A 10,731-nucleotide genomic window follows, 5' to 3' on the forward strand; every position below is an offset into this window, starting at 1 on the left:
CCACACAGCAGGAAGCACACGCAAGCACAGCTGGCCCACGACACTTCACCCACCCACACATGGAACCCCAATGCAATGTGTCAACACGCCAAAAGGAGGTGGCCAAACAGGTGTGGGTGGGGTCCCAACCCATGGAAGGCAAACTAGATCACATACTTGGTGTCTATTACCCTTCAGGGACCACCTACACCCCACAAAGGAGACCCACACTGCCATAGAGACACATGCACATTCACAGTACACAACCACGCTCAATGGGGCACGCACATACCAGTCACACACCCACGTTTGCGTGGCGTATGACGGCCCTGGTCACTCCCCTTACGAATTGAGTGGGTGACGACATACCTACATGCCCAAGCTCCAACCCGCTGCCTGCGGTGACATGTCTGCATCCGATGTACACAGCACACTGTAATGTCCTAGGGCCCAGGGCCCTCACGCATACAATAAGACCACAGGGACACATGTAGATATCATGTCGAACAGGCTACGGGCATGTGCACCCGGCCCCTTTATTGGCAGGGTCACATGTACAGTGACGCCTGTGCTGGATGTGTGTGGGGTGAGTGTAGGCCAGTCGGCACGGAATGCTTGGTGCTGGCAACAACTTGAACACTGGACACCAGTTCAACGGAAACAGAAAACACATGCATAACAGAGTCAACTGCACAACCACATGGTGGGAGATGGTGTAAGGACAGAGGTCCCCCAATATTCAGTCAGGAGGTTCCGTGAGTTGCAGTGCACTGAGGTAGGGGCACTAGAGATGAGCGCGCTCATGTGAAGGAATTGCTAGGATTGTGTCCCTTCGAGTTAGTCCTGATGCAGATGCAGTGGGGTGAGTTACGCCTGCATCAACGTCCTCATCAACGTCCCACACAGCCTGAGGTGACAGTTGCATCCGCAGTCCAAAGCGCAATACCAAGTAATGGTTCCGGGTGTGTGGCTTGACTACCACCTCCAGTCTGCATTTCTGCCTTGGGGATGTTGCCTCCTGCCCTCCCATTGTCTGTGCCATCTCCCGTACGCACACTTGACACATCTTCCCCATCATATTCCCAGGTCTTCCACACTGCATGAGGTGACATAGCTGCGCAACATCTCCACAGCACAAAACTCAATCACTAACGGACAATGGCTTGCGGTGCACTGAGTCGCTGGCACCTGGAGTGCTGAGCAGGGTATCAGGCTGATAATGGCCTCCATGACAGGTCTGAGCAACTCCATAGGTCTGTCAGGACCACCGTATCAGCTCTGGCAGATGGCGGTTGGAGGTGGTCCTTGCGGTGGTGGCGTATGCCTCCTGCGCTGATGCGACGTCCGGGCCGGTCAGGTCCCGAATCTATGTGTGGGCCCTGATGGCCCGCAATTGAGGCCAGAGGCTGTGGACAGCGCAGGGCCACAGACATATGGCATTGATGACCCCAAGGCCAACGCTTCAGGGGCCATCCAATATCTCAGAAGAAGGGGTCCCGGACTTGACAAGTACAGAGTTAGTGGTCCCAGATGCACAGCGGCTGGCACAGGCACCCAGCCACAGAACTGTGACTTGCGGTGCAGTCAGATGGGCCATGTGACCTGAGTGGATCACCATCAATGTCCGAGGTGTATGTTGTGTAGGGTTTCGGGGGACAGTGGAAGGTGTCCTCCAGGGCATGACGCAAAAAGGTTTGATTTTATCTGGAAGCAGCAAATGGAGGAGTGGAATGCGTCAGCCTTGTTGCCACCACCAATTTGGTATCAGCTACATGAGGATGAAAACTGCCCCCTAGTCCATAGACTCAGACGCCACCAGAGTTCAACCAGAAAGTGTCCATGATTGTCGGGGAACAGACTTAGTGGCACCGGGGCTGTTAGGGGATGCTGTCTGCGATGATGCCGGTATGCTGATATGAACTCAGCCATTGCAAAATGAAGAGTCTGTGACCTACTGGACCGCAGTGTAGGCTGGAGGCAGCGGTCAGCAGTGGCCCACAGCCACCTGTCATTGGCTGGTGAGGCACAGAGGTAGTGACACAAGGGCAGTTGTCGGTAGTGTTCGATCACCTCCGCAACGATGATCTTGTTCCCTCTGGACTGCAACGCGTCATCCTCTTACGCCTCTCCATGCGTGCGATGACATGTATTGTGACTTATGAATAACCGATGGTCAGTTCCATATCTGTGACCCACTAAAGCGCAGCATATGCCGAGTGCAGTAGTCCGCGTAGGGCCACAGACACGTGTGGTTGTGATGCCATGCACAGACTTGTTAGCACCACATCGAAGTGAGTATAGTGACTTGTCCTATGCCTTAAATGGTGTTCACTGCCATGGTGTAATCAAGACTCAGTTCCAAATGTGTGACCTACCTGACCGTGGTGTAGGCCTGAGGCAGCAGTCAGCACGGGCCATTCACCGAGTGTTGCCGGCATAGGTTGGATGGCCCCATTGGCCTGCGTAGTTCAGGTTCAGTGGCACCAGGTATCGCAGGCTGGTGTTGAACAGGGTTAGTGGCACCAGGTGTCGATGGCTGGAGTTGAACAGGGTTAGTGGCACCAGGTGTCGCCGGCTGGTGTTGAACAGGGTTAGTGGGACCACGTGTCGCAAGAAGCCCATATGGAACTATGCCTCACTGATCAGGTGGGGCCTGGTGCTGCTGCCGCTGGCCCAGATTTGGGGTCACTGCCATTCATGACTCAGGACACAGATTCACACATGGTGCCTACTGGGCCGAGGAGTAGACCTGAGGCGGCAGTAGAGTACGTCAACGAAAAAGGACTAAAGCGGGCCCGTGTCATGGAGACCGTGATGGTCTGAGGAGGCTGCCGAGGTTGTGGGACTCGGGCCTGGAGCTTGCACCAGAACATGGTGGGCCCTCCTTGACACATGCCGGTGATCAGTGAGAACTGGCTGTGCAGGGGCGGGCCTGATGGGTTTGTGGTCCAGCGTGCCGGGGTCCGGCAGCCGCACAGGCAACTCTGCTCTAGAGGACGGCGTCCGCCTCGTGGTGGGGTGAGAGGCACTGCCCTGGCAGAGATGTTGGGCTTTCCGGAAGAGGACCACACCCAGGGCTACATGCTTCTTATTCACACCCCTACGCTGGCGTACCGTAAGCCGGGCCATTCCACTCTGGTCACGCTCCGGGGGGGGGGGCATAACAGGCAAGATTTCCGCGAGGTCCCCCACTGGCTGTGGTGACATGGTTGCGCCCCGTCCACTACACTCCATTCACCAAAGGTGTATGTCGCCATGGATATGGGTGTGTGCTGCATACTGCGGTCTGTCCAGCCCATCTCCGCCACTCTTGGCATTGTGTACTTTCCCAATCATGGTACTACTGCATCCTTCACACATGCCCCTCACATGCTGTTGATGGCTCATGTTCACAGCTTGGCCAGGTAACCATTGTGAGTTGTTCTATCGTGTCTGGTGGGTGGGCATGTTGCTGTGCATGGTGGTTGTGATTTTGTGACGTGTGCATTGCCAGAGTTGTGATTTGCATGGTTGTGGAGTTGCGAACAGCTATAAGCCTATTTCTCGTCTTCCCCTGCCCACTAAGATTGTTGAGAAGGCCAGGAACACAGAACTCACCAAGTTCTTGGAGGACAACAAGTTATTAGATCGTGCGCAAATAGAAGTCAACATGGCACTGAGCTGGCCCTAATAAACGTGTCTGAAGAAATCAGAGAGATTCTGGATAAAGGTGGGATGTCAGCACTGATCCTATTGGACATCTCGGCGGCTTTCCACGCGGTTGACTACAACCGGCTTGTCAGTCGCCTCTTTTCCATGGGAGGGGCAAGGCTCTGGCCCTTCTAAAGTCCATTCTCACTGACAGAGAACAATGGGTGGAGCTTGACAGGCACAGCTCTACGTGCTCTACCCTGCCATATGGGGTACCTCAGGGCTCCTCATTGAGCACAATACCTTTCAATTCATATGTCACCCCCCTCTGTTTGCTCAACAAATCCTTTGGTTTTAAAACAGTGTCATATGCTGATGACACACAGGTCGTGGCGTCCTTTTCTGGAGACCACACGGACACCGCTTTAAGATTTCAAGAGTGCCTGCGCAAGGTTAGACCGTGGATGGCCGGAAACTTCCTCAAATTTAACGCAGGGAAAACCGAGGTGCTCCTTTTTGGAAACGATACCTCTTTCTGGCGACCAAACTGGTGGCCACAGGAAACGGGCAAAACTTCCACTCCTGTCAATAAGGTGAAGACCTCGGAGTCCTCTTCGAGTCTAAACTATCCTTTGAGGGGCAAATTAATGCAATCACCTCTTCCTGTTGTTTAATGATCAAAACCATTAGAAAGATCCTTCCTTTCATTCCACTAGAGCTCCAGAAAGCAGTGGTGACAGTGCTCAAACTGTCCAGACTGGACTACTGCAACGGGCTGTTCCTTAACATACGCCCATGCTTCCTTAATAAAATGCAGTTCCTCCAAAATCCACCAGCCCATCTGCTGCTCGATATTCCGAAACAGCATTCAGTAGCACATGCCTTACCCTCCTTGCTCTGGCTACTGGTCAAAATAAGGATCAAATTTAAGGCTCTCTGTATTGCCTTTAAGGCACTCCATGGACTCGGCCTGGATTTTCTGGCAAACAAATTTCAGTGGTATCCCCCGGGCAGGGAGCTGCTCTCTGCAACTCCTGCAAATCTGGTAGTCTCCAAAGTCGAAATGGTCACATGGGAGGGACAAGCTTTGTGGCAGGGACAGTGAGGTTGTGAAACTCACTCCCAATAGGACTGAGGACAGAAAAAAACCTCTTGGCATTCAGTAAATCTCTGAAAACCCTGCTGTTTAACAAATAGTTGTTCTTCTTCTCTTTTTAAGTTTGAAAGAATTTTATTAGACAATGAAGAAGGAAAATACAATATAGAATATCAATTAGGAAGGAGGGGGGAGAGAAAGAAGGGGTGGAAAAAGGGGAGGGAAGGGGATTGCAAAATACAATATATAAGAGAAAGTACACAACAAAGCAATGAACATGGGCATTGAAAAGAAACAAAGAGATTATATCAATCATAACTGAACGACTAATTACAAAGAGCATGAAAGTAAAACAGTAGGATGAAACATTCTGAAGGTGAAAGGGGCATCATGGGGGTTTGGGAACTTCTTGTTGAGCAGGTGATGGAAGGGAGGAACGAGCAGCACAATTATCTAAATATAGCGTAATAGGGAGCCACAGGTCTACACGTTTAGCTGCTAGTTGAACAGGAAAGACAAAGGCATTATCAAGTCTATGGTTATGACAGACATTATACCACCATGTTTTGAAAGAAATATTAGATGCATTTTTCCAATTAACAGTAATCTGTTGAAAAGCAACAGCTAATAACAAATCAACAATGCGAGCAGACATATCTACGTTATTCCAGCAAGTGGATAAACTGCCCAGGAAAAGGTGAGTAAGAGAAAAAGGAATACACGTATGAAAAATAACATTGACTTGAGCCCACACCTGTAACCAAAAATCATGTACATGTCTGCAAAGAAATAACATGTGAAGTAAGGTAGCATTGGGAGCATCACACGACTAACAATTGTCTGGGGTAGTAGGAAATCGCTTATGTAGTGTAGAAGGAGTATGAAGCAATCTGTTGTAAATAAAAAATAGGGATTGTGTCAACGAAGCCGCTCTAGAAGTTTTGCGCAATTTTGTCCAGATTTTGTCCCATAAAAATATCGGCCAATCTATCCCGAGATCATTTTCCCATTGAAGTTCAACCTTGGATTTAGATCTAAGTGACTCAGGTGCGTGAAGGTATTTATAGATAAGAGATGTGTTAGGGACAATACGCAAGAGGGAATGAAGTCGAAAAATAGGGGTGTGAGAAATAGGGGAAGGAGGGAGAGCTGAAAGTCGCTCATGAATCTCCAGGACAGCAGCTTTAAGTAGAAGATATTTGGAGAAAAAGGATTGGGGTAAGCCAAAGGAAGAACTGAGATGAGGGAAAGAAACAAAGGTGGAACCAGAGAAAAGCTGCGAGATCCAGATCAAACCTCGGGTTCTCCAAGATTTCCAATAAAAGGGCTTACGACCAATTAGGAGATATTTATTATGCCAGATAGTGGAGGAAAGGAGATCAGCAACGGTCGTAGGAGGGCCAGGAGCAGCCGACAGTAAAAGCTTAAGAGTATACTTGTGAATAGAAGTAGGAATCAAAGAGGGTTTACGGGAAAAAGCAAGATACTCTGCAAAAGAGAACGGGGAGAGGAGAGTACGTTCAACCTTAAGCCATAGAGGGCAGGGGGAAGTGGGATCTTGTAACCAGAGGGAAGCTTGACGTAATAAAAAGGCCTTCTGATATGCAGGGAAGTCAGGAAAGTTGACACCACCTTCAAAGGCAGGACGGATGAGTCTGGCAAGAGACATTCTAGGTTTTTTGGAGTTCCATAAGAACGAGGATAACGTTGAATTAATCTTTGAAAAGAATTTCGTTGGGATGGGGGCTGGTATATTGGAAATTGTATAGAGAACAATAGGAGAAATCATCATTTTAATAGTGTTGAGACGGCCCCACCAGGAAAGGTATAAAGGATGCCACCGTGCTGTGAGATCCGCAATCTTTTGTGCGCATTTGGACATACATAAAGAAATAGTGTCTGAGATTGAGGGGGTAATGTATAGACCCAGATATTTAATGTGGGAAGGACACCAAGTAAACCGAGAGTCAATAAAATCTTGCTTGAAAGTAAATTTGGTTAGGGGGAGGATCTCACATTTATCATGATTAAGTTTATACCCAGAGATAGAGGAAAAAGTTCGGACTTCAGTCATGAAAGCAGGGATGGATTCTGTAGGGTTGGAAAGAAAGAGTAAAATATCATCTGCATAAGCAGCTAGCTTAATGTGCGAGTCTGCAATCTGAAACCCATGGATGGCAGGATTTTGACGCAGCCTGGACAGAAAAGGCTCCAAAGCAAGGTTAAAAAGAAAAGGGGATAAAGGGCAACCCTGGCGAACGCCTCTGCCTAGATCAAAATAGGAAGAGATTTGACCGTTCGCAAATACAGCCGCTCTGGGACGGGAATATAACAGGGAAACTAAAGAGATAAATCTAGGGCCAAAACCAAACCAAGTGAGAGTATGAAAGAGATAGCGCCACTCAACCCGGTCAAAAGCCTTTTCGGCGTCAAGGGCAATCGCTGCAAGTGAGTGCTGGCAACGGGAGGATTTTGACAGGATGTTGAATAAGAGCCTAGTGTTGTCCGTAATATATCGGCCCTTAACGAACCCAGATTGCTCCTCGCCTAGAAGATCGGGAAGAAGGTGGTCCAATCGAATTGCTATCGCTTTAGCGAAGAGTTTGTAGTCAATATTGACTAGGGATATGGGCCTGTAATTTTTGCAGTAATGAGTATCCTTCCCAGGCTTAGGTATGAGGCAAATATGTGCCTCCGAAAACGTCCCTGAGGAGGCACCGCTGGAAATAAAAGTATGGAGAAGAGAATGAAGTCGTGGAATCAACAATTTAGAAAAGTGAAGGTAGAATTCGACGGTAAAGCCGTCAGGACCAGGGGCTTTGTTGGGTTTGAGATGTTGCAATGCATTAAGCAATTCCTGTTGTGTGACGTCAGATTCTAAAGAGGAGAGATCTAGAGGGAAGTCAGCTGGTGCATGAATGGTAGAGAAGAAATGAGCAAGGGAACTGGGAGTAGAGTGAGTCTCGGAGGTATACAGAGTTTCATAAAAACGTGAAAATTCAGCAAGAATATCAACATCCATGTGTTTTAAATTATCATCAGAGTCATAAACAGATTCAATATTTAACTTATTATGTTTGATCTTCAAATAATTAGCTAGGAGCTTTCCTGCCTTGTTCCTACCCCCATAGAATTTAGCAGTAGACTTCAACAGGTACAAGGAGGCATCCTCCGTAGACTTCTCATTAAATTTCATTTTTGCTGCGATAAGAGCTGTCAGGCTATCAGCGGAATGAGAAGTGAAATATGCATGCTCCAGTGTTTTAATGTCAGAAAGGAGATTTTTAGTGAACCTTCGGGCGTCCTTACGTTTGTTCGCAACGTATCTAATAATAAAGTCACGTGCTGCTGCTTTAAAAGCATCCCAAATAGTATGGTCAGGGAGAGAGTCGCCATCGTTAAGGAGGAAAAATTCATCAAAAAAGGAAGTAAAGGTGGCAGTAAATTTGGGGTCTGCAAGGAGGGAATTATTAAAACGCCATCTCCTGGGGCCAACAGGGAATACATCAACACTTGTAAGAACAGGAGCATGGTCAGAAAGCAATATCGGGCCTATCTCAGAGTGCAAGAGTGATTGAGCGAGGTTGTGGGAAACAAAGATGTAGTCAAGTCGTGACTGGGAGTGGTGGCAGGGAGAATAAAAAGTGTATTCCCGCAACTTTGGATTACAAAGGCGCCAGGAATCTACTAGTTTATGTTGTGAGATAGCATGGCTAAAAGAGCTTGTGGGGTTTGTTGGGAATATAGGGGGCTGTGGACACCCTATCGATAAAAGGATCGAGAGGTTGATTACAATCCCCCGCCAGAATAAAGTTGTGGTCCATAAATTTAGTTAAAAGTGGAGAGAAATCAGCCCAAAAAGAAGGTTCACCCATGGTAGGACCATAAACATTGAGAAGAGAGACTGGAACACCTCTGAGCGATAACTTGGCATAAACCCATCGACCAGAAGCATCCGACTCATGGGTAAGGACCTGGAAGGGAAGAGACTTGCGACAAAGGACTGCCACACCATTGCGTTTGCCATCACCTTGCGAGTAAAACAGTTCACCCACCCAACCACGTTTAAGCTTAACAGATTCAATCTCAGTTAAATGCGTTTCTTGGAGGAATGCAATATCAACATTCAATTTGGCAAGATGCGACAAAATCCGTTGACGCTTAATCGGAGAATTAATACCCTTCACATTCCATGACAATATATTCAACGACATGACAAAAATTTATCTACAAAAAATATGAATAACAAAGCCAGTAAAAGAAAAACTCATGAAAAGAAGAGAAGACAGAAGGAAAAAAGAAAAACTCGTGGAAACACGTTGAAGTAAAAGAAAGAAAACAAGTGATCACAAGTGTGAGCCATAACAAGAGAGGGAGAATAAAATGCAACAGTGTCGGGAATGACCCAGAAAGCCAGAAATAAAGAAGAAGTAGAGAGAAAAATGGAGCCAGAAGGACAGGGAATGCAATTCTCATAAAAGACAGGAGCCAGAGCCTTAAAACAAAACAGAGAGTGTGAGAGAATAATAAAGACACTGGAATAGGAAGCCAGAAGGGGGAGAAAAGTTGAGAAATGAGTGTACCAAGAAGAAAGGAGAATACAATCCTTGCAGAGGCAAAGAATTCCAATCAGAGATAGTAAATCACCATAAAAATGTGTAAACAATAACACAAACAAGAGAAAAGGAATAAGGGAGGGGAAAAGGGAAAAACCAACAGATTTACCAGGAAGGTAAAAAAGGAAATAGGGAAACAACATACCTACGAGGGGAAGATACGAGAAAGGGTGGAGGGAGGAAGGAGCCACAAGGGTGAGGCAGCACACCGAGGAGCAGCGAGGCAGGGGTCGAGAGACATCGTCAAACACGAGGACAAACTCCTGCAGGACGAAAAAAGGAGAACAAAGGGATTAAAACATACCAGGAAATCATGCTGGAACCATGACTAAACAAGGAAAACAAGGAACAATCATCATGCCTAAACAATAGAAGAGCCAGCAACGTGGGCACCTGAAGAATCAGAAAAATTCAGGTGAACTACAACCAAGAAAAAGTTTGTAGAGAAACACAGCAGAAAATTCATTAGCCATAAGAGAAATATAAAAACACCAGTCAGCCACAAGCAAAGGATGACGGTCCGGAGGCATCCATGGCAGATGATTTGTGTGCATTGATGAAACTTTGTAAGCGCACTGGATCTCCAAAAGTTGTAGTCTTGTTGTTATAGGTAACTTTGAATAAACATGGGTGGTACAGGCCATATCGCGCCCCCATCGCCCGCAAATCCGCTTCTAAATTCAGAAAAGCCTTTCGCCGAGTGGCCGTTGCCTTAGCATAGTCCTGCGCGAAGAACAGGGATGAGCCAGACCAGGTTAAATTCGGAGAGGATTTGGCCGCCGCCAAAACCATCAAAAGGTCAGTATATTCCAAAAAGTAGATGATGACCCCTCTGGGCCGCTGAGATGAAGAAGTAGAGGAAGGTGGTCGACCCAGCCTGTGAGCTCGTTGAATGTTGAGAACCTTGTCCTGCGCCAGATGTAAGAGCTTGGGTAGGAACGACTTAAAGAAGGTGATTGGGTCGGATCCCTCGAGTCCTTCAACCAGGCCATAAATACGAAGGTTATTGCGTCTGTTTCTGTTTTCCAACTGCTCCACTTGCTGTTGAAGATCTGAGACTTGAGATTTCAAGTTGGATACCACAGAAGATGTCTCTTGGAACGACTGAACAGATTTTTCAATTGAAGTGACCCTCGTTTCCATTTGCGACCAGTTATCCGTAAGGACCTGGAGCTTAATATTAGTCTCTTCCATAAAAGGACGCAAAGACCTTATCTCTTCCAACAACAGTTCCATGGATACTGGCCCTGAATGCTTTGGAGGTGAAAGAGAATTTGATTTGAGTCTTTTCGTGTTAGATTTAGAAGTGTCCTGCGGGTTCCTGGAAGGATCCATTGGCGTATCTGAGTCAGATGGGATAAGAGAATCTTGTAGTTGCGAAAAAGCAGAGAAAACCTTGGAATTCTTCAC

Source organism: Triturus cristatus, chromosome 2_1 (assembly GCF_964204655.1).
Source record: "Triturus cristatus chromosome 2_1, aTriCri1.1, whole genome shotgun sequence".
In the NCBI taxonomy this organism is placed as follows: Eukaryota; Metazoa; Chordata; class Amphibia; order Caudata; family Salamandridae; genus Triturus; species Triturus cristatus.